Source organism: Callorhinchus milii, unplaced genomic scaffold, assembly GCF_018977255.1.
Source record: "Callorhinchus milii isolate IMCB2004 unplaced genomic scaffold, IMCB_Cmil_1.0 Scaffold4, whole genome shotgun sequence".
NCBI lineage: Eukaryota > Metazoa > Chordata > Chondrichthyes > Chimaeriformes > Callorhinchidae > Callorhinchus > Callorhinchus milii.
The window spans coordinates 78,931,319-78,957,102 of record NW_024704745.1 but is presented as its reverse complement, the minus strand read 5'-3'; positions in this window follow the sequence as shown (position 1 = coordinate 78,957,102).

Here is a 25,784-nt window from a genome sequence, read left to right as displayed (position 1 = left end):
TTATTTACTTATTTTTGAAGGGATTATTACCCCTGGTAAAGTGATCCGTCAATTGACTAGCAACCAGGTTCCTACTTTCTGCTAGGTGAACAGAGGCGTGTGGAGTAAGGAAACTTGCCCAACGTATCGGCCTGCCCGGCAATCACACCCAGGTCCTCTCGCTGGTGAGGCGAGCGTTCTAACCACTGAGCTGCAGGACTCTGATCCAGAGGTTGGGGGTGTAATGACTGAAGATTTGGCCACTGCTGGCGGTACAGAAGGGGAGATGGACTGCATGTAGCAGATCTGGGTTAGCTGAGCCTAGGGGTTTGGATAGAGGAGTGGGCTATGAGTGGGGTAGATGTACAAAGGTAATTTACAGCAACTGCATTTATGTTTGCCTCACCTCAACTTGTTTATCAAATTGTTTGACCTCTGCTCGCCCGTTGCGCTCAGCTGGCTCCGGCCTCCTGCACATCCCCCGTCCGCTCTGCTCTACCATCGGTGGCCGTGCTTTCCCACCCCTCCCGAGACACTGGAACTCTCTGTTTCAATCCGTTTGCCTCGCCCCCTCCTTGCCCGTCTTCAGATCGCACCTGAAGACCTTCCTAACTCTGACTGTCCAGCACCTTGGGACGTCCTCCTGACATGAAAGGCGCTATACAAATGCAATTTTGTTGTTGTTGTTGTTCCTCTTTGATCGTGCCTACGGTCACCTCCTCTCTCTCTCTGGCTCGGCATCAATCTCCTCCACTGTCAAGTTCTCCGAAATGCTACCCCACATGAAGGGCGCTGTAAGTGCAAGTTGTTGTTAGCAGGAAATATTTGGGCTATTAATAATGTTGCCTTATGTGTTATATGGGTTATTAATCCTATTCTGAGCGCATATTTAATCTAAATAACAAATTGCGGCAAAAAACAAGGACAAGTGTAGGCGGTTTCCAACATTTTATTAATCCTATTTCCCTCCCCCGTTTCTCTATAAACCATAAGTGTTTGAGATGTTCTCTGGGGTGAAAGGCACTTTATAAAAGTAAATTGTATTGTATTAATGTTCTTACTTTTTCCCTTTGAAAAATCTTGCGCCTACTCACTACTGCATATTCTCACACTGATTTGTTCAACAAATGGGGTTCTGATCTCACTTCTAGCCTGTTTAACTCTAATTTTACGATTAGGTTCCCTTGTTTTGGGATCTCTCTGCCAAAGAGTCATGTTATATTAAACGTTGCAATTAAATTGCCCTTAATCTACTCAATTCTAGGCAACATAATCTTAGTTTATTATTATTAATAATAATAATTATCCTTGCATTTGATGCAGCGCCATTCATGTCGGGAGGACATGTCTCAAAGCGCCTCACGGGAATTTTACCGTGAAGTGTAGTGACTGTGCGTTTTGCTGGCAACCGACTTACACACATAGCAACGAACCACAAACATTCCCCCCTCATAATGCCAAGCCCTTTCATCCGAAATACTAATCTAGTGAATCGTTGCTGGACTCAATCCAACAATCCCTAAATTTGGGTGCCCAAAATGAAACAGACCAATCTATTCCCTCAATAAATAGCTTAATTGGTGTTTTAGTTTGCTGTGCTCTAATACATCACAGCTGGGTTCAATTCAACGTAGAAGATGCAGCCTTAGCAGTAATTATATTAATGGTAGCATTACGGTCAATGGAACGTACCATTACCAACAATAAGCATTCAGTAACATTGCTGCGCACAGTGTGTTGCAGACAACACTGTATTTTTCTAAGAGAGGCATTCATTGAAAGAATTACAAATGATACAATTAGGTTTGTAAATGTACCGGAGTGCTCCCCGGGTTGTGAAGGAGAGAGGAAATGGTTTCCAAATCTTATAAATCAACTGATCTCCAAAAGGGAAAGTTTTTAAAAGTCACAGAGTTGGGACTTTGAGCTCACAGTCTTGGTTTGGAAGTGGATCTGTGAGCACTTTGTTGCTGGGAGGTGCTGTCATTTGGATGAGATATTAAACAAGATCTCTACTGTTCGAAAAGAGGAGGGAGTTTCTCCCTGTGTCCCAGCTGGCAATCCCCTCCAGGTAAAAAATCATCATTCACTTCATGGCTGTTTATGGGACTCTGGATCCTTCAGATCAGAATTTAAACCCTCTGGAACTCCATTCCAGAGTCCCTCCCACTCGTCTCCTCCCTTGTCTCCTTCAAGGCACAACTCAAGACCCTCCTCTTCGACTCGCTTTTGGTCACCCTCCCTGCCCTCCACCCATCCTGATCCCAACCCCCAGCTCGGGTCCAAATCCCTGATTGTCCAGCCGCTTTGGGACATCCTCTGAATGTGAAACGACCTATACAAATGGAATTTGTTGTTGTTAAACTAATACCCCATCTGCCTGATCAGGTGGATGTTAAAGACATTACGGCACATTTCGCACAAAAGCGAAGGAAGTTTCTCTCTACCGGTGTAGTCACAGACAATCTCCCAAATAAAATTAGTCATTAACTTCATGGCTGTTTGTGGGACATTATTGTGTGCAAATTGACCCCCACGTTCATCTTCACAGTCACTATACATGACAGCAATTGCAACGTGAAGCACTTTGAGATGATGTGTTACCGACACTATATCAAATCCAACTACTATTACTAAAACAAGTCTAGAACAGTGGTGACCAACCTTTTTGGTTGGACAACAAAATAATCAAAGAAATAGCAAAACAACATAGATTTATCCCAATAAACAAGAAGTATTCAATCAAGAAACACTTGTTTCATTGGCAGCCAAAGAGGTTCTGATCTCACCCTCCAGAACTCCCATCCTCTTGTTTTTACCGACTTCACACAAGAGAGTGGCTGTTTTATTTTAGTCTCGGCTGGTGTGTCGCCATTTATTGTGTGCCTGCAAATGCATAGTCACTACATGTCACAGTAGAAATCCTGTGAAGCACTTTGAGACATTTCGATTTTATATTGTTCAGTTGGGTGCCTAACACTTGCAGAAACCCATCTCCGTGCTTAAGAGTCTCCAAACCAGACTGAGAATTCCAGGCCTCCCACCGAAAAATGGAAATCCCAGAGGCAGATTGTTGGAATGGAATACGCTCTCTCTCTCTCCCTGGAGGGACATATCCTGGTTACCTAATTCCGGAAGGTATTAGGCTCAGGTTGGCAACAGTCAAGCCTTGGAGACGTCAGTGTGTGTCGGGGTAACTGCTGGAGTCTAACCAGTTAAAACCACATAACTTGCCATTGACATCACTGTCTGGCAAGCTTTCCCCCTAACTCCCACGCTATCTCCAACCTCCCTTTCCTCTCCAAGGTCCTGGAACGAGGCGTTGCTTCTCAACTTCCTCTCCCGCCACTCCTTTCTCGAACCCCTCCCATCGGGCTTCCATGCCGGCCACAGCACAGAAACAGCCCTGGTCAAAGTGACAAATGACATTCTGCGACCAGGGCTCCCACTGCCTCCTCATCTTCCTTGACCTCTCTGCTGCTTTTTACGCCGTCGACCACTCTATCCTCATCCACCGCCTCTCTTCTCACCTCAACCTCCACGGCGCTGTCCTTGATTGGTTCAGATCGTACTTCTCACACCGCCTCCACTTCATCTCCACAAACGGTTTCTCCTCTCGCCCCCGGACCGTCTCGTTCGACGTTCCTCAGGGCTCTGTGCTTGGTCCCTCCTCTTCACCCTCCTCATGCTCCCTCTTGGTGACATCATCCGCAGACATGGGGTCAACTTCCACATGTATGCAGATGACACCCAACTCTACCTCTCTGTCTCCACCCTTGACTCCAGGACCCACTGCTGTCCTGACAAAATGTCTGTCAGACATCAAGTCCTGGATGAGAGGTAACTTTCTTCAGTTGAACGTCAACAAGACCGAGGCTCTCCTGATTGACTCCCGTCAGCACCTCCTCACCTCAGGCGCTGACAGCATCACCGTCCATGGCTGCACACTCCCTCTCACTGAGCCAGTCCGGAACCTTGGGGTCTTGTTGACCCGCAACTATTCTTTCTACCTCACATCTGCGCCATGACCCGCTCAAATCCAAATTATTGTTATTAACTGGGGAGAGGAGAGGAGTTGTGGAAAGGGGAAGTGTGGGGAGGGGGGCATAGAAAGGGGCTTTGAGAGGGAGAGAAATATGTTGGGATTCTAACTTTACAAAATTGAAGGCCAAAATTCCCACTATTTCACTCTTAAAAAAACAAGAATGCGCAAAATTGTGGAAAATTGTTAAATTCAGAGGTAATCCAGAAGTCAGTCCTTCTTAAGAGCTGCGTGAAATCGGCGTACAATTTTAAATATAATATAATAATGGCTTTTACATGCCTCACAATGTACGGTTTTTTTGCCTTTTACAAGACACAGCAGAATTTTAGGCCTTTTTTTTAACCTGAACTGTTCTCATCTTCCCCCAAAAATTTACTCCCTTGTTCTCACACTCCCCCTCACCAGAACTCCTGTTTTGTCACTGGAACCTTTATAAAACTATTGTTTTCAATAGATTCACATGCACGGGCACATTATAAAATGAACTCTCTGGCTTGCCACTGTTTGAAGTGGGGAGGATGAAAGAGAAGGTTAAATCCTCTGATGGCTTAACCCATCTGTTTCCCATCACACAAAGGATTTCACGAGAATAAAACAAATATTGTCCAATAAATCTCCTGACAGAGAAGGGCGAGAGAGTGCCTCGAATCTTCGCACGTGGTTTTCTCCTCTTCTTTTAGTGAATATTCCTTCTGCCTCATTCAGCTCTAGTAATCATCTTCCATATTTTTTGTTATAACACCTTGTCACGTCATCCAAATGCCTCAATCCATTTCACAGGATTTACTGCAATGTGCAGTGATTGCATTATTGGCAAACCCGGCAGCTGTGTGCACACAGCAATGTCCCACAGACAGCCCTGAAGTGACCGATTTTATCTAACGATTGTTATAACAGTCCTTATATACCATCTTATCATGTCATGGTGATGTCTCAAAGAACTTCACAGGATTTGCTGTGACTGTATTTTGTAGGTGAATTCAGAAGCCAATGTGCACAGCAATGCCCCGCAAACAGTCCTGAAGTGGTTGACCAATTTTATTTGGGGGATTATAGGCAATTCAGCCCATCAAACCCGTATCAACAACAACAACAAAAGTGCATTTGTATAGAGCCTTTCACATCGGGAGGACGTCCCAAGGAGCTGGATAGTCAGTGATTCTGACCCAATGGTGGAACGGGCGAGGCTGGGGACTTGAAGCCCACTGAGCGGAAGGAGCGGGTAGGAGGGTAGGGGGTTAGGAGGTCGCAGAGGTAGGAGGGAGCAAGACCAAGGTGAGAACCAGGATATTGAACTGTATTCTGTGGGAAGCCAGTGGAGTTGGGCGAGGATGGGGGTGATAGGGTCATGAATACCAAACTCCACATCCCCATCACCCAATCCTTGCCAGGCTACACTGGCTCCCACTCACAGTACCAATTGATTTGAAGATCCTCACACTCACCTACAAATCATTCCATGCTATGGCACCTCCTTACCTCTCGCACCTGCTCACACCCCACTCCTCCAACCGTCCCCTTTGTCCAATCGGCTCCAACCTTCTGCACGTTCCTCAGCTCCTACCCTGCACCATTGATGGTTTTGCTTTCAATCACTACAGCTCAAACTCTGGACCTCCCTCACTCAATCCCTCTGCCTAGCTCCCTCCTTGGGATCGTATCTGAACTTCTCAGGATTTACTGTAGAGTGTAGTGGCTGCGTGTTTTGTCATGAAGTGAATGAACAATTTTATCTGGGGGATTGTTGGCAAGGACCGCTTCGCAGTTCGAGTAGTGCTGTGGGATCTTTAACTCCCACCTGACTGTGTCTAAGGTCACTTCCTTTTAATAATAATAATCCTTGCATTTGATATAGCACTTTTCATGTCGGGAGGACGTCCCAAAGCGTTTCACAGAACACACTGTAAAGTGAATTGACTGTATTTTTTGTGGGCGAACGCGGCAGCCAATTGCGCACAGCAATGTCCCACAAACAGTCGTGGATTGAAAATGACCAATTTATTATTGTTTTTGGTTTTGGAGGGATTATTATTAGGCTCTGTGTGGAGTAAGGAAACTTGCCCGAGGTTTCGCCCTCTGCCTGGAATTGAACTCAGGTCTCTCACTTGCAAAGCGAGTGCTCTAACCACTGAGCTACATCTTTCTCTATGACTCGGGGTCAAACAATAACAACAACAAATTACATTTGTGTAGCACCTTTCATGTCAGGAGGACATCCCAAGGCACTGACTCTGCCATTGCTAAACATTTTGAGATACTGCCCACCATGAAGGGCAATATAAAAATGCAAGTTCTTACTGTTGTTGTTGTTAATTGCACCAGTTTATTCAATCTCAGCAATTCTTCTAATCCCAATGTTCTGACCTCTCCCCACAGCCCTTATTGCCTTTCCTGATAATATGATTCTAATTTACAGCTTCCCCTTATACATGCCAACAATACTCACACAGCCAACTCTGCATGCCGTGGTACTGTGCCAGCGATCTATTTATATCTCATGACCGCCCCCCACCCCGCAACCCGTAAATAGAACCGTGGAAATCATCAACAAATCAGGAGGCCATTTGACCCATTGTCTAAATGACAAATTCAAGAATTATTGCTATTTTTCGGTAAATTTTGGCAATTGGCTGCCGCGTTTCGCCCACAAAATATAGTCAATTCACTTTGCAGTATATCATGTGAAGCGCTTTGAGACGTCTCAAAGACGTGATAAGGCTCTGTGTCAAATACAAAGATTATTATTATTTTTTTCCTCTTCAGTCAGGGAAAAAACAACATCATCTGAACAAGTGCCATTTTTTTCTCCTCGGGAAGAGAAGATTGTTGACATGAAAATATTGCCAGCTGCGTTTGTAAACATAAGTGTATTGATTCGATTAGAGATGAATTAATCTGTCAAGACCTTTTATCTAATCTTTGCGTTATTCAAATCACATCACTTCTTGCCTAATGCCTTTTACCATCATAAAATAACTAGCTCGAGGGATAAGAGTGCAAACTAATTTGATGATATGGAATATGGGTTTCAAAGGCGCACAATAGATTTACTCTGCATTATTGCTGCACAGTTACTAATAAAAGCAAATTTGTTATCATGTTCTTGCAATTCCTTATGTTAAGCATTAACTCTTACGCTGCTGCATGGAAATATCTGTGTCTCTTCAATTACACATCCAATTCACATTTAACTGATGTGCTCTCAGCCTCAATAATAATAATAATCCTTGCATTTGATATAGCGCCTTATCATATCTTCACAATGCCTTAAAGCGCTTCACAGACTATACTGTAAACTGAATTGACTGTATATTTTGTAGGCAAACGGGCAGCCATTGGACACAGTGTCCCACAAACAGTCATGGATTGAGTGAGCAATTACATTTTTTTTATTTAATTTTTTTTGAAGGGTTTATTGCTCCCGGAATAGCAATCCATCAATCGACTAACAACCGGATTCCGACTTTCTGCTGGGTAAACAGAGTAAGGAAACTTGCCTAATATTTCGCCCCACCTGGGACTCGAACCCGGGTCCTCTCGTGTGCGAGGCGAGTGCTCTAACCAGTATGCTATAGCACTGCAAAAGTTTTCCGTGAAGTGTAGTGACTGTGTACCCCCAAACCCCTCCACGCTATCATCGGTGACTGCCCTTACACCAGTATGCCCCTATCCTCTGGAACTGCCTACCTCAATCCCTTTGCCTGAACACCCCTCCCACCACCCCTCCAAGCATTCGGGGACACTACCGCACATGAAGGTTGCCATATAACTGCAAGTTGTTGGTGTTGTTTGTCAGAGCCAGGCAATGTAGCTGAGGTGCAGGAAAGCAGTCTTGGTCAAGGGCTGAATGCGAGTCAGGAAAGAGCACTGAAAATGCAAACAAAAGCCAAGGTTCCACATTGGTTCAGTGAGGCTGAGAGTTCCAGCATTTTGTCGCTACAACAAAGGTGATTGAGGGCCGACCTGATGGAGGTCTCCAAAATTACGAGGGTTTTTTTGATAGAGTCAATAAGGAGAAATTATTTCCGCTCATGAGTGAGTCAGTGACTAGACGGCATCAATTTAAGATGGTTAGTAAACGAGCAAATGGGAAGGTTAGGAGAATTTTTTTCATACACAGAGTTAGGATTATGGAATGTTCTACCAGGAACAGTGGTTGGGGCAAAATTCATATTGGCTCTCAAGAGGGAACTAGGCAGATGTCTTAAAAAAGAGTCAGGTACAGGGGTATGGGATAGGGTAGGTATGTGAGACTGAAATGATTGCTCTGGAGGGAGCATGATGGGCTGAATGGCCTCCTTCCGCCTTGGGGCGTCCTCCTGACGTGAAAGACGCTATACAAATTTAATCTTGTTGTTGTTGTTGGATTTCAATGGTTCTTTGGTTCTAGGTAGGCTGGGCAAGTTTGGGGAGGATAAGTTTGTAGGAGAGAACAGGGGAGAGGGATTGAATTGGTAGCTCTTTTCAAAGAGCCGGCACAGACAAATGGCCTCCTTCTGCGCTGTATAATTCTACGATTCTGTGAAGTTGAGGAGAAGAATTCACTGGCAGGTCAGCCTACATAGTGAGCTCAGTGTTCTGTCATGGTTCTCGAGTCCACAATATTCTGACATCCGAAGTGCAACAGGTACAATATCGTTCATCGGGAACCTATCTGACCTCAATAGGAACCTTGGTCTTTTGTGGTTAGCTAGGTTCCTGATGCTCACTGTCAATCCTCTCGCATTATTGAGAGCTGCTTTGGCAAGCTGGCGGCGGAGGGGGGGGAAAACGGGGTTGAACCCCTATACGGAGGAGAAGCAGGAAGAGGAAGATGTGGAGGAAAAAGAGGTGAGAGAATTGAGGAGGAAAAGGCACCGGCAAAGTATCCAGATCAAGCCAATAAGTGTACTGTATCAACACGTTCACACCTCATTTCTCAACATCAGGGGCCGTCTGATACAAACCATATGAGGTTACTTATATAGCACTTATATAGGTCAGCTATTCACCAACCGTAGCCCAAAGTCAATACTGTGGAAATACTACGGGATGGAAATTCCACCTGGGTCTAGATTTACTCTATTTATGTAACACTTTGGAGTGTCGAGAATTTGGCAAATTGTCTAAGCTTTGAAGTCCTTTTTCAGTCGTTTCATTCGTTGTGTCGTAACAAAATAGTCCTTGCATTTGATATCATCTTGTCAAGATGCCTCAAAGCACTTCACACCATGCACTGTAAAGTGTAGTGACTGCTTTTCCTGTAAGTGAACATGGCAACAACAAAATATTTTCGCTGACAAAATATACAGTCAATTCGCTGCAAGGTATATCATGTGAAGAGCTTTGAGATGTCTGGAAGACGTTATTAGGCGCTATATCAAATGCAAGGACTTTTTTAACAATAAATCACATTTGAATAGTGGCTTTCACATCAGGATGAGGTCCCGAGGTGCTGGACAGTCAGGGTTTGGGTTGGGTTCCGGAGGAGTGGAGGGCAGGGAGGGTGGGGGTAGAGGGGTGACTGAAGGCACGATCGAAGAGGAGGGTCATGAGATGAGATGCCTTTAAGGTGGCAAGGGAGTGAAGGGGAAGTGAAGGGAATGTGGGATGGAGTTCCAAAGGGTGGGGGCGGAGAGGCTGAAGGTCTGACAGTCGATGGTAGGGCGGGCCGGTTGGATGGCAGCCCATTTGTTTTGCTTTGAAACAGAAATATCCCACAAACAGCCATGAAGTGAAGGAGCAATTTCAGTTGCACGGCACAGCCAACAATGTAGGGTTCCACGAACATTAGTATGAGAGCCTCAGTTAGCGACATGTTACCCTGAGTGAAGAGGGTTAAATAAGTGCAAGTTGCTGTTCACTAAATGAATTCGAAGGCCCAAAGTGGATCTTGAACATACAGCCTCCCTATTCAGAGGCGAGAGTGTTAGCAAGTGAGCCCGGCTGACACACACTCTATATATAATAATAATAATAATAATCCTTGCATTTGATAGAGCGCCTTATCACGTCTTGAGACATCTCAAAGCAGTTCACAGGATATACTGTAAAGTGAATTGATTGGATATTTTGTGGGCAAAACAGTCCAAACAGTCGTGGATTGAGTGACCAAATTATTTTTATTTATTTTTGAAGGAATTATTACCCCCAGAGAAGCGATTCGCTATCACGTTCCTACTTACTGCTAGATAAACAGAGGCGTGTGGAGCAAACAAACCTGTGTAACATTTTGTCCCGTCCGAGAATCCAACCCAGGCCCTCTCGCTTGCTCTAACCACTATGCTACAGGACTCCACTTATCCCAAAGGCGTATTTGCTCTGGCTTCGTACAAATGTTACTGTCCAGAAAGTTAAAGTGACTTCACTGAGCTCTTCGTGCTCATGAAGGATTATGATAGAATAAAAGACAGGAGAAAATCCCACCGGTTGGTGAGCCAGTAACAAGTGGGATCCAAATTTGTGATCACAACCAAAGGAATTAAAGAGGAGGTTGGCCTGGAGTCATCATTACAAAAGGAATTATAGGGGCGATTGGTCCAGAGGTTGATCGGAATGCAGAATTCTCTCCCACAAACCTTACACAAATGGTGACAGCTCATCTTGTATTATAATTTAAAGTCGCCCAGAATTGGGAGACAAAAGCCTGAAGTCCAACTTTAATTGGGACGTCGATTTTCCGCAGCTGTTAGGTTGTATGTTAGTTTGTCAGCCTGAGTTTCTTGACCTCCTGCTTCTGACTCACGACTGCCTGTAGGTCAAAATGCCACCGTGTTAGCATACCAAAGTACACAAATAATTCCTTCAAATTACCCAAAAGAATTCCTTCAAAAAAAAGATATATATTGGTCAGTTCAATCCACGACTGTTTGTGGGACGCTGCTGTGCGCAATAGGCTGCCGCGTTTCGCCCACAAAATATACAGTCACTACACTTTACAGTATATTCTGCGAAGCACTTTGACACGTCTTGAAAAAGTGACAAGGCTCTATATCAAATGCAAGGATTATCATCATTATTATAGTTACACAGTGATATCCTGTGAAGAGCTTTGAGATGTTCTCCCGACGTGAAAGTCGCTGAATTAAATTTAAGGAATTTTTTTGTTTTATTGGTGGGTTCAAGTCACAAAAAAAATCAAGAATCTTTGTTCCTGAAGCACTATTCGAACAGAGAAGGAAGTTTCTCTCTCCCGGTGTCCTGGCCAACAACCCCGCAAGTAAAATTGGTTGTTCATTTTATAGCTGTTTGTGGGACACTGTTGTGTGCAAAATTGGCTGCCATTTTTACCTACAAAATGCACAATCATTACACGTGGCAGTATATACTGCAAAGCACTTGGTAGGTGTGGAGGATGGTGAGGGCTGAGGGGGGAGGAAGATAATCAAAGCACTGTCGAGCCTTAAACTGAGCTTAAAAAAATGAAGGGGACCGAGCAAACTGAAACAAATTTCGGAGAGTAGGGGCAAAATAAAATCGAAGCTCTCCCGTCGATGGCAGTGTGGGTTGGGTTAAGAGCTCTGGGACTCTAGCCCCACGTGAAGGGTGCTATATAAATGCAAGTTGTTGTTGTCAGGAGGACATGAAGCAGGCCAGCGGGCAGCGTAAGAGAGCGGCAAGGCGGTGAAGGGATTTGAATGCGAGGATGAGGATCTTGAATAATAATAATAATAATAATCCTTGCATTTCCCTGACTGTCCAGTGCCGGGGTGGACGGAGTGGGGGGTGGGGGGGGTTCTCTTGATGTGAAGGGCGCTACACAAATATAATTTGTGGTTGTGTTGTTGCATTTGATACAGCGCCTTATCACATCGTCGAGACATCACAAAGCGCTTCACAGAAAATACTGTAAAGTATCGTGACTGCGTATTTTGTGGGCGAAACCCGGCAGCCAATTGCGCACAGCAGCGTCCCACAAACAGCCGTGGATTGAGTGACCAAATTATTATTGTTTTATTTTTTCTTCTGACGTGATTATTACCCCCGGGAAAGCGAGCCACCAATCGACCAGCAGCCGAATGCAATCCAGATTGATGTAAGGAAAGCCTCCTTCCCCCTTACAGTCATAATGAAGCACATCTCCCACCGGGTCTCCCAGGGAGGTCGATTGGCAGCATGAAACTGCCCATAAGTCAGCACTAATTGGGACTCTTACTCAATAGAAGCTGCAATAATGACTGTCATGCAAATTGGAATTATGGCATCAAGGGCCAGTAGGGGAGCTCATTTGAGTCTGCAGTTAAGGCACAATTGATACTGAAATTCCTCTCTGCCCCTGGTTCTGGAAGTGTAGATGTCCGTGAGCAAGGGAAGGTCTGTGAGCGATCATGCCAATGGGCTTTTTGTTTCCTCTTAGTTATAACGATGGGGATTCCCACTGCCTCAAAACTCACGAGCTCAGACTTGCCTGCGGTTATCACACAAAAGAAGCCAATTGAGTTAGCAAAGATCACAAGAGAGGTTCAGAGGAAGAAAGCCCTTTGGCCCATTTGATCTCCTCCCTCCAGCTTACCCACCCGGCCGACCTTCCCTTTACAAGCATCGAACTCTCTCTTAACTGATTCCTGCTAACCTGTTCCATCTGTTGACGACTTTCTATGCAAAACAATGCTTCCTGGTGTCTGACTTAAAATTGTCCATCACAATGACTCTCCCATCTCCCCCCCCCTGTCAAAAGCTGTGAAGGAAGAACATATTCTACACTCTACCCTCTATATAGAACTCTATAAATAAATAATAATTTACAGATAATTTTGCAGCGTGCATTTGGCAGCCGCGTTTCACTCACAAAATATACAGTCACGACACTCCACAGTATATTCTGTGAAGCGCTTTGAGACATTTCACGACGCGATAAGGTGCTATATCAAATGCAAGCATTATTAGTAGTGGTAATATCATAATAAACCTGGCATTTTACATAACGCCTTATCACATCTTCGAGACTTCTCGAAGCACTTTACAGAATATACTGTAAGTGTCGTTACTGTATATTTTGTGGGCGAAGCGCGGCAGCCAATTGGATTGAGTGACTAATTTTTTTTTGGAAGGAATTATTACTCCTGGAAAACCAATCCATCCGCCAATCGACTAACAAGCGGGTTCCTACTTATTGATAGGTAAATAGAGGCAACTTGCCCAGTGTTTCGCCTTGTCCAGGAATAGAACGCAGGTCCTCTCGCTTGCGAGGCGAGTGCTCTAACTATAGAGCTACAGGACTCCACATGAGCTACAGGACCTTCCAATGAGCTAACTAACCTAAACGTCCAGTCAATGCAACACACCACAGAGTGTTGCTGCTGGTGACTGTGGTCTGGTGGATCAGGCCTTTTGCCCTGCCCAGCCCCATTCCCATTAATGTAATAATAATAATAGTATTGAAAAGAGAAGGGTGTTTCTCCCGGTGTCAGTGGTCAGCAGCTATATCACAGCTATATTGTTGTATTGTTACCCTTCATTCAATTTCTGTCCTGCTAAATAGCTGTTAAATTCCTTCCTGATATTGCTAACTCAAGAAAGCATACAACATTCTATGCTCCCTATCAATTTGTGCTCTCCTCCCAAATCCTTTCACCTTACACCTTCTCATCCTGCTTTCATAACCTGTAGCCGCCTACCTGTACAGGTAAACGGTAAAGATTCCATGGATCTATTCAAATAGAGAAGTAAGTCCTGGTCAATAAACCCCCAGATAAAATTGGTCAAGGGCTAATTGTGGAGACATTTGCTTTGTGCAAATTGTCTGCTCCATTCACCTACAAAATATACAGTCACTACACTTCACAGTATATCCTGTGAGCGCTTTGAGACATCCTCCCAATGTGATAAGCCGTTGTATCAATGGCAAAGCTAATAATAATAATCCTTGCATTTGATATTGCATCTTATCACATCTTTGAGACATCTCAAAGTGCTTCACAGAATATCCTGTAAAGTGTCCTTTATTCCTGACTGAATATTTTGTGGGCAAAAAGATATAGTATTACATAGAGTTTGGAACAGACCGTTGTGATGGGTAATAACAATAATAATCCTTGCATTTGATGTAGTGCCTTATCACTTCTTTGAGATGCCTCAAAGCGCGATGAGGCAGATATCAATTGCACTGCTGTAGACTCTCAGAGAAAGGTTTGTGATCCAAAGTGAAGTGTCAATCTAGCAGCAGTAACGGGAGGTGTGGCGAGATCTTTGAAGAAAGTCCCTTCTTGTTAAAGGATTATTAAGGCAACACAGTCACTGGCCTTGGGGCAAGGCATCTGGATCTAATGACATCTCCACAGGTTTCCATCAAATGGGTCGTGACAGAATTGTTTCTCTACTTTAACACACTTTTAATGAGGCTACAGGAAAAATTCAGCTTCTGGACATTACTCTGTACATGGCTTCAATTACCCTTCGTTTTATGTACGTGAATGAGATGAGGATCCGATCTTCTTGGAAACATTAGAGACCCATTCTTGCCCTTGTCATTTCATTCCAATTGGAAGACCTAATGATCATAATTTTAATCCTTGCATTTATGCAGCGCCAATAACATCCCAACTCTTCAAAGCGCTTCACAGTTCATTGCTGTCAAGTGTAGTGACTGTGTATTTTGTAGCCGCACACAGCAGGCAATTTCCGTATGGCGAGGCCCACACGAACAGCCATGAGATGAATGACCACTTTTATCTGGGGGATTGTCGGCCAGGACATTAAGAGGCCGACAATCCACCTTCTCGCTTTGAATAGCTCCCACAGGATCTTTAATGTCCGCCTGAACAGGCAGACGGGACCTGTTTGGAAAATGACAAAGTTGAAGGTAATTGTTAAGGTGGTGCAAATGCATGAAACATAATTATAACATTCACTGGAAGCTTGTGCCTAATAATGTGTTTTGGATGGATAAATAAGACTCCCATACGCAATTGGCTGCCGCATTTCGCTTACAAATTACACAGTCAATTCACTTTGTAGTCTATCGTGTGGAGCGCTTTGATAAGGCGCTATATCAAATGCAAGGATTATTATTATTATTATTATTATTATTATTATTATTATTATTATTATTATTATTATATTATTATTATTATTATTATTATTATTATTATTATCTGCACTATCTGATCCAACCACCACTTCAGGCAGCGAGTTCTGCAATCATACTACCCTCTGTGTGAAATAGTTCTTCCTAAATTCTCTTTAACATCCCCTCTTTGGATGGAGACACAGTTAAATGATGTCCTCAGCACAAACTCCAGCCTGTAATTCAAACTCCTGCATACTAAGTGCGTTTGCAACATTCCAGTGATGGGCCGTTCTGTTATTTTTATTCATCAGCTTGGCTCAGTCGATAGCACTCGCTGTTGAAGCAGAAAGTTATGGGTTCCAGCTCTGTCTTTGGACTCCGAGGTCCCAGGCAGGCTGGCCTTGTCACAGGAGCCGTGCTTCGGATGAGATAATAATAATAATAATCCTTGCATTTGCTATAACGCCTTATCACGTCTTTGGGACGTCTCAAAGTGCCTCACAGGATATACTGTAAAGTGAATCGACTGGATATTTTGTGGGTGAAACGTGGCACCAATGGGGCACAGCAGTGTCCCACAAACTTGTGGATTCAGTGACCAAATTATCTTTATTTAATTTGAAGGAATTAGTACCATAGGAAAAGCGATCCATCAATCAACCAACGACCAGGTTCCCAGTTACTGCTGGATACGGAAGCTTTTCCAATGTTTCGGCCCAGGAATCAAACCCATGTCCTCTCGCTCACGAGGCGAATGCTCTAACCACTGAGCTATAGGATTCCACAATGTTAAACCACGGTTCCGTCTGCTTGTTCAGGCGGATAGTAAAGACTCCCATTCCACTATATGAAACAAGCAGGGAGCTGTCTCTCCCGTTGTGTCCTGGCCGACAATCCTCCAGATGAATCGTTTGTTCACGTCACCAGTGTTTGGGGACATTGCTGAGCTGAGGATCGCCGAGGGATGGGTCAATACAAACCAAGTCCTCGCGCTTGCGAGGCGAGTGCTCTAACCACTAAACTATAGGACTCTAGATTTGATCTTTACCAAATGTTCGTCACCCTCACCGTTCCTGTTTTTAAACTCCCAGCCCCCCAAGATATGTTGCAAAATCTCTTTATAAGCAGGTAGAGGGCACAGGGCCAGTCTGTGATGTGGGTTTGGGAGAATGTTCTACAGCTGAGCTGATGTTATTGTGAAATCAGGAAAACGAAAGAGTTAAAATTGTTGTTTTAAAAGAAAATTCAGACTTCCTCTTTCTGGATGCCATTATAACTTGTGTTTTTTGGCATTTCATTCCACAGAGCAGTTCGCTGTTTGTCAGGAATGTACTCGAAGCCACTAGTGGCATGGGAGCACTTGTTTTGACCAGATGGATAGTTGCTAGCAGTCAGTTTGGTTTCAGGAAGTACTGGAAGGAAGAGTTCCATTACTCAGTGCCATTGGGAGTGCCTTGTGATCAATGGCAAGTGCTCATTAACAAGGACGCCAGCCAGTATTTAAGTGCTTTGAATTAGTGTCGTGCATTGGGCTGGATCAGTCGGTAGCACTCTCGCCTCTGAGTAAGAAGGTTGCGGGTTCCAACAACAACAACAATTTGCATTCATGTAGCAACTCTTATGTCAGGAGGACGTCCCAAAGTACTGGACAGTCAAGAGTTGCACCCAAGCTGGGGGTTGGATTCAGGAGGAGTGGGGACCCCAAGTGAGTAAGGGTCAGAAGATGACCAGTAGCACGGACAAAGAGGCCTTGAGACCTACCAACCCAACAATAGGACTTTGAGTCCTACAGTCTAGTCTGACAATCCAGTTTTGTGCTGAGTGTTCGAGTGTTGGAGCTGCCATGTTTTGGATAAGATGTCAAACCAAGGTCTTGTCTGCCTGTTCAAGCGGATTCCAATATCCCAAACAGCTACTGTTCCGGCTTTTGGATGGGACGTGAAAGTTCCAATGACGCTATTTCTCTCTCGGTGTCCAGGCCGACAAACCCCCCAAATAAAATCGGTTGCTCAATCCATGGCTCTTTGTGGGACGCTGCTGTGCGCAATTGGCTGCTGCGATTCGCCCACAAAATACACAGTCACTGCGCTTTACAGTATATCCTGTGAAGCGCTTTGAGATATTTCGCTGTAATAGGTGCTACATCAAATGGAAAGATTATTAGCTGCAATTTTAAGACAAAGTGGTATCCTAGGCTGAGACTCACTGAGATTGAGGTGCAGAGGAAAATCTCTAAAAATAACTTTACTTGTCAGGCTGACTGTTCCCCGGCACATTCCACCCAACCTTCCTAGGCCTGGGGAAGCCCTGAGGAAACATCGCAAACCGCTCTCTCAAATGCACTCCACCCACGGACTGAGCATCGCGCTGGGTCTGAGGAACTTGTAAATAGCTGTCAGTGTGTGTAAGGCGGAACGCGTATGATTCGCAAACAAAGCTCTCTCGTGGCCCCCCTCTCTCTCCCTCCCTCCCTCCCATTAGCCCCATGGGTCCAAACAGAGGCCTCTATCGGTTCGCCTTAAAATTGAAGGTCATGTGGAATTGTGGGAAACTCTTAAACACCTCCAAGTCAGAATAGTGCAGTATGTAACTCAGCGGTTAGAGCACTCACCTCGCAAGCAAGAGGACCTGAGTTCGATCTCCAGCAAGGCGAAATGTTGGGCGGGTTACCTTACTCCACGCACCTCTGTTTACCCAGCTGTAAGCAGGTTAATCGATTGGCGGATCGTATTTCTGGGGGTAATAATTCTTTCAAAAAAAATTATAAATTGGTCACTTCAATCCACGACTGTTTGTGGGACGCTGCTGTGCGCAATTGGCTGCCGCGTTCCGCCCACAAAATATACAGTCAATTCCTTACAGTATATTCTATGAAGCGCTTTGAGACGTGATAAGACGCTGTATCAAATCCAAGCATTATTATTATTATTAGAAAATTGGTCAGTCACTCCATGACTGTTTGCGGGACATTGCTGTGCATATATTGGCTTCCTTGTTTGCTTCCAAAATACAACATCACTGCAGTTTAACAGTAAATAGTGTAAAGCATTTTGAGAAACTGTAGGCACTTTAATAACTACAAGATTATTATTATAGTGTGTTAACCATCTCACAAACACTTCACCAAAAGAGCGATTTGGGAGTTGTCAGTGCTTTGTGTTGTCAAGTTCCCACTAATTTACTTATACGACAACAAATTGCATTTAAAAAGCGCCTTTCAATCGGGAGGATGTCCTTAGGTGCTGGACCGTGAAGGGTTTGCACCTGAGCTGGAGGAAGAGGGGTGGAGGGCCAAGGAGGATGGTGATTGGAAGATGTCTGAAGCACGGATGAAGAGGAGGATCTTGAGACCTGCTTTGAAGGAGCGAAGGGAGGGGGTGAGGGCGTTGGTGAAGCCATGGTGGGGTTCAAGGGTGAAGAGCGAACTAAACCACACATTAAGCACATCACACCCATGTAACTTGAATTAGAAATCCGCTTAATTACTAATACATTGAAAAGACCCTTGTTTGGATGAGACTGAGTTTCAGCCCCACCAGCTAGCCTCGTCAACGCCTTGCAGTTAAAAAAACGGCACTAAAAACCTCAGAGACTGTGCAGAGGCTCTCAATGCATTAAAGTGACGTCCACAAGGCGTGGTGGGCAGTCATTTCCTCACTGCACTTCACAGCGGGCTGGCAGCCTGCCTCTGGCTGCACACATTTAAGTCAGTGTGAGGCAGCCCAGACCCCCACCTGGGCTATGTCACCTATCTAACACGTCCCCACTTTCTGTCATTAATCGGCAAACATTCCCACCCCCCCACCCCCGTCTCCCCATCCCCCTTGTACTGACGGGGGAAAGCAACTCGTCCTGTACTCTGATCCCACGCCACTCACACATCACTGCAAGCGGAGGAAGGAACAACTAGGACTGACTGCCTTTCCCTCCCTCACTCCCTCCACCCTTTCCATTCCCCCACCCTCTCCCACCCTCACCCCCACTCCCCCTACATCAACAAATGGACGTCTCACCCCTTGGAAAACCCATTTCCATTTGCCATATTTAATAACAGCCGCAAGACACTGCTGAAATAGAAAGCATTGATGCATTTAAGATGCACTTTCATTTATTGAACTTGGTGCGTACATAAGGGAGAAAGGAATAGAGGAGTAATAATAATATTAATAATAATCCTTGCATTTGATACAGCGCCTTATCACATCTTTGAGACGTCTCAAAGCGCTTCACGGTATATACTGTAAAGTGAATTGACTGTATATTTGTGGATGAAACACGGCAGCCAATGGTACACAGCAGCGTCCCCACAAACAGCCGTGGATTGAGTGACCAATTGTGTTTTTTGAAGGGATTATTACCCCTGAGAAGCAATCTGCCAATCGACTAAGAACCAGGTTCTTACTTAATCCTAAGGAAACAGGCGTGTGGAAGAAGGAAACTTGCTTAAGGTTTTGCCTTGCATGGGAATCGAAAGCAAATCCTCTCACTTGCTCTAACCACTATGCTACAGGACTCCATACATTCTGAATAAATGCACGGACATTGCAATACAAAATTACATTTGTATAGCACATTTCATGTCAGGAGGACATCCCTGTCAAAGGGAAGGAGGCGAAGTTGTGGTTGAATTAGCCCGGCCTGATCCAGCCTTCAGTTTGATCATGTTTTTCTTCTAGTTACCTTTGCGTATTGAAGCGCCACATTATCTTTGCCAATAAGCTCCAGCCCGGCTCGGTCAGTCAAGCTCTTGCCTCTAAGTCAGGAGGTTTTCATTTTGGCCACTCCTCCCGCACCCACCGTACACTCCACTCCTCTTGATTAAGCGTGTGATGAGTGCTGTATAAATGCAAGTTGTTGTTGATTCTAAACCCCAATTTGGGTGCAAACCCTTAACTGCCCAGTGCCTTAGGATGTCCTTCCATTGTGAAAGGCGCTATGTAAATGTAGTTGTGTTGTTATCTATGTGTTGTCTACATGGGTCTGAGTCCCCTGTCTGTGACTTGAAGCTCATACAATCCTGTCTGATTTTCCAGTATTCGACTCGTTCACTTGGTAGCACTCGCACCTCAAAGTCAGAATGTTGTGGGTTCAAACTCCACATTGGGACTTTGAGCTAAAGGGGGTGGAGGAATCGGCAGAAAGCCCAAGCTAGGCACTCTCTCTCAGGCGACGGGGGTGTGGGCTGGGGGAAAGGGGGTAGAAATCCATCCGTCTCTGCTTGTAACCAAGAAAAATCCAAACCAAACCTGGTAATTCAGTGCAACCGAATCAAAGCTATTTAGGAAAGGAAATGATGGGGTGGGCAATGTTACTGTCTATTTTTCCCTATTCCAGACATGTTCGTTCTCTCCTGCTTTAGACTTTGGTGCCAAATCGCCAGCAGTGTTATTGTAACGTGCCAAGAGGACACGAGGCTTGGGGGTCCACCTTCTCATCTGTAGACTACAACTCTGGGTGGGATAAATGTCCGAGTTATGCTTTGTGCAGCATTACTAACATTGGTCTTTCTGAACCCACCCACCCTCCTTTTCCACGCCAGCCTCACCAGGCAATGATTAGAAACAGACTAGAACAGACAGCGAGACAGCGAGCGACCAATTTTATCCAGGGCACCCAGCAAAACATCCAGGATCTTTAACACAGTGGCCACAGTGGATTTTACCTCTAATCCCAAAGGACAACACCCCAAAAATGCAGCGCTCCCCACCCCCCCACCTCCCGCCCTCCAGCAATGCACTGTAGTGTGAAGCATGATTGTGATCTCACAGAACAGATCTGGGTCTTAATAATTATCCTTTCATTTGATATAGTGCCTGATCAGGTTGTTAAGATGTCTCACAGGAGATACTGAAAAGTGGATTGACTGTATTTTGTGGGCGAAACGTGGCAACCAATTGTGCACAGTAGTGTCCCACAAACGGTCCTGGATTCAGTGACCAAATTATTATTTAATTTTATTATTTTTGGAGGGATTATTACTCCTGGAAAGCGATCTGCCAATTGACCAACAACTGGGTTCCAACTTACTGCTAGATAAACAGAGGTGTGTGGAGTAAGGAAGCTTGCCTTTGGTTTCACCCTGCCCGGGAATCAAACCCGGGTCCTCTTGCCTGTGAGGCGAGTGCTCTAACCACTACAGGACGGTACTCCATAGGGAGGAATAATGTGCTAGGATATGAGTGGTGGAGTGGGAACCGAGCAGGTTTCTGTCATTCTATGTGTGTGTTTACAGGAATCTTTCACAACGTAACGGGAGACAAAAGTGGCAAATGATGCCTCGGTATTCATTTTGACCTGCAGCTGAAGGAAACGGAATAAAATTATCTCTTTTTAAAACGTTTGTTGCAAATAATCCCGTGTCGCCAAGAGATTTCCAATTAAGTCCAAATTCCTGCTGGAAGTAGCTCGACTTTTGTTTGGCCTGTAGGGGTTTCCGCACTCCCTCTTCCTCCTACATCTCTACATGTATGTCAGCTTGGCTCAGTGGTAGCACTCTCGTCTCTGAGTCAGAAGTTTGTGGGTTCAAGTCCCACATCAGGACTTTGAGCTCACTTAGTCTAAGTGTGTTGCATTGTCGGAGGTGCCGTCCTTCAGGGGAGACAGTAAAGCCGAGGTCCCATCTGCGCCTGATCAGATGGACTTCAAAGATCCCTTTTCTAAAAGAGAAGAGAGTTTCTCTCTCCTGGTGACCAGTCCAACAATCCTCCAAGTAAAATTGGTCATGACTGTTTGTGGGGATATTGCTGTGAGCTAATTGACGAAGTCATTTGCCTACAAAACACAGTCACTCCACTACATTGTGAACCTCTTGAGAGGTGCTCCTGATATGAAAGGTGCAGTACCAAATGTTAGGACTATTATTATTATTATTATTATTATATAAGGCTTTTCCCTTTGTTTCAACCTCCTAAACTTTGCACCATTTTGTTGTTCTCAGACTTGCTGCTAACACAACCTTTTTTTGTTATTTCACACAGAAAGTTTGTACGACTTACTTACACTTTTGATGTATAATATCAGCAATTAAATTTGGTGCAGTGCCTTTCACATCGGGCAGACATCTCAAAGTATTTTACCAGACATGCTGAAAGGTCCAGTGGCCGTGTGTTTTGTGGGCGAAACACGGCAGCCAGTTTACGCACAGCAGAGTCCCCACGAACATCCACGGAGTGAATGACAAACTTTATTGGAGGATTGTCAGCCAGGACATCCCGGAGAAACTCTCTTCTCATTTCAAATAGCCACTGGATATTTGACGTCCACTTAAGGGGCAGATAGGGCCTGGCTTTAACATCTAATCTGAAGGGCGGCACCTCCAAAAATGCAGTACACCCCCCAGCATTGCATGGGAGTGCTGGCCTAGACTTGTGGGTTCAAAGTCCTGACATGAGGCTTGAATTCCACTCAGCCTTCTGACACGGAGGCGATAGTGCTACTGAGTGAGCCGGACTGACTCCACATAATAACGTAACTCAATGAAACACCACTCCAGTAACCAACACAATTAATAGCCACTTTTAGGAAAGGAAATTAGTGCTGGTCTTCCATTGTGCAATTGGCAAGAAGCTGTACTTCACAGATCAATGAAAACGAGTGCCTCAGGTTAGAAAGCACTTCATCTGTGTGAGGAGACTAATTGACAGTCTAAATGATTCTTTTGTTTAAAACGCGTTCGTTCCCGTTGGAGTCCAGGAGACCAAATCAAATCTCCTCAAGAATGACACTCCTTTTTGTGTTGTCCGCAGTTTTCCAGCCAGGATTCGGTTTCTCCTCACAATCGCTAATAGAGATTTATCTAACCTGAAACCCGGGTATCCAGTGGAAAGAAAAATCTTAACAATCATCCTTGCATTAAATAATAATAATAATAATCCTTGCAATTGATATAGCGCCTTAACGCTATATCAAATGCAAGGATTATTATCACGTCTTCGATACGTCTTAAAGCGCTTCATGGAATGCACTGTAAAATGAATTGATTGTATATTTTGTGGGCAAAATGTGGCAGCCAATTGCGCACAGCAGCGTCCCACAAATAGTCATGGATTGAGTGACCAAATTATTATTATTTTCTTTTTTTTTGGTATCGCATTTTTTATGTCAAGGGGACGTCTAACAGGGTTGACTGTAAAGTGCACTGACTGAAAAGTTTCAGAGTTTTGGGCTGTCCCGACGTGAAACGCACTTTAGAAATGTAATTTGTTGTTGACTGTTTCCTTTCATAGGCGAACACAGGGATTGTTGACCAGTGTACCAGGAGAAACTCCCTTCTCTTTCCAAATAATACCCATTTTCTTTAACATCCATTTGAATCAATAGACAGGGGTTTGAATTAACTCCTTATCTGAAGGACCCCACCTTTGGCAAAGCAGCCCACCTCCATCTGCATTCAGCCATTACCCCCAAAGCTTTGAAACTCTCCCCCAATCCTTGCTCTCTTCTTCCCCTCTCAGTTCACGACTGAAGACCTTCCTCTTCGACAGTGCTTACGGTCACCTCTTCCCTCATGCCAGCTCGGCATCAGGCTCCCCCACTGTTAAACGCTCCAGGACACTGCCCCATGTGAAGGACGCTGTATAAATGCAAGTTGTTGATGGCGTGCCAGTCTAGACTGTGAGTTCCCAGTTCCTGATGTGGGGTTTGAGCCCCACAGCCTTTTGAATCAGAGGTGAGAGCACTACCAAACGAGCCAGGCTGACACATCAAAAATGAGTCAAAATGCCTCCGGTAGAGAAGAGAAAGGGAAGCGAAATTGGCGGTAGAGAAAATTGGCGAGGAAAAGTAAGTATGAAAAATACCAAACCATCTGGCCCTCTTTCCTCGTAGCCCAATGCTCTCAACTCCCAAGTGATTGCTCCTTAACCATCCCCCCTCCTGCTTTGAGGCCAGATGGAGTAGCCCAGAGCATGAAAGGAAATAACAAGTACTATAATCTCCAGGAGCCTCTTAGGCTTTCAGCCAGCTCAACAATGATCCCAAACCATGACAGAGGTACTCCCCTCAGCCCCCTATAAGCCTGCAAGATTGTTTCCATTGTGTCTGGATGGCTAAGGTACCTCCTGCTTCCAATTCAGATCACTGACCATGCTATCAAATCTCCACTTGAACCCGATCGATAGCGCTACAGAGTCGTGTAGCGTATTGGTTGGCGCACTCACCTCTCAAGCGAGATGGATCCAGGTTCGATTCCCGACAGGGCAAAACCTTAGGCAAATTTCCTTACTCCACATGCCTCTGTTTACCAAGCAGTAAGTAGAATCCTGGGGTTGTTAGTCGATTGGCGGATTGCTAACCGGGGGTAATCTTTTAAAAAAAATAATAATTTGGTCACTCTGACTGTTTGTGGGACTCTGCCATGCGCATTTCGCTGCTGCGTTTTACCCTGGAAAATACATTCAATCCACTTTACAGTATATTCTATGAAGCGCTTTGAGACCTTTCAACAATGTGAAAAGGCGCAATGTCAAATGCAAGCATTATTATTTTTATTATTAGGAGGTTTTGCAAGTCAGTTGATGCGATGCCTGAACAAGATATTGCAATGCTGAGCAGGTTTATCCCAGTGTCCAAGCCAACATCCCCATCTACCACCCCTGCCCTCCACCCCAGATAAAATTGGTCATTCACTTCATGGCTGTTTGTAGGACACAAAATTGGCTGCCGCATTCACCCCCCAAACATACCGTCACATCACGTTAGCCCATGAAGCGCTTCGAAACTGCTCGACAATATAATAAGCTGTTCTATGAAATGCAAGGATTATTATTATTATTTATGTTCTGCTTGTTCTGGAATATTAGCTCCATCTCTCTCGCTCACCTTTTACATTCATGCCAACTTATGTTTTTTATAGCCCTCCAGATGGCATTAATCCATAAACTGCTTCCTCAGCTAATTCGGCCTCTCAGATTTGAATGAAACGCACGGGAAAGAAAGAACTTGCATTTCAGTAGCGCTTTGTCACTTCTCAAAGCACTTCACAGGTATTTCATTGCCAAGATCCATGGCTGTTTGTTGAAGGCAAACGCGACAGTCATTTGCAGCCAGCAAAGTCCCACGAGCAGCAATGAAGCAAACAACTAAACAACTGAATCACACGTTAGTCAGGACATCGGGAGAAGATTCTCTTTTCCAATACAATACAAATTTAGGTTGACATACTTTCATGTTGGAAGGACGTACCAAGACACCTAACATTAATATTTTGGCACCCGAGCTGAGGGAGGGGAAAATATAATAATTATAATAATAATCCTTGCATTTGATATAGTGCCTTATCACCGTCTTTTAGATGTCTCAAAGCACTAAAGTGAATTGATTATATATTTTGTGGCTGAAACGTGGAAGCCAATTGTACACAACAGCGTCCCACAAACAGCCGTGGATTGCGTGATCAAATTTATTATTATGATTTTTTTTATTAGCCCAGGAAAAGCAATCCGCCAATCAACTAACAACTGGGTTCCTACTTACTGCTAAATTGACCAAAAATGCAGTCAAAAAGGTAGGTCTTCAAACAGATGTTGAAGGAGATGAGAATCAAGGGACTTTGGGATGGCGTTATTATTGGGTCTTTAATGTTGAGGATTTATTCATGTAATATCTTGTTCAAACAGCAATCTGTGGTCAGCGATCTGGATTAGCAGGATTTATTGGGCTCTTGACAGCTCATGTTCATATCACAATGGGGAATAAAAAAGGTAGACTTTGAATGATGGAAAATCCAACCAATGTATGGAGATCGAATGCACCAACCACCTTCCCATTGATTCC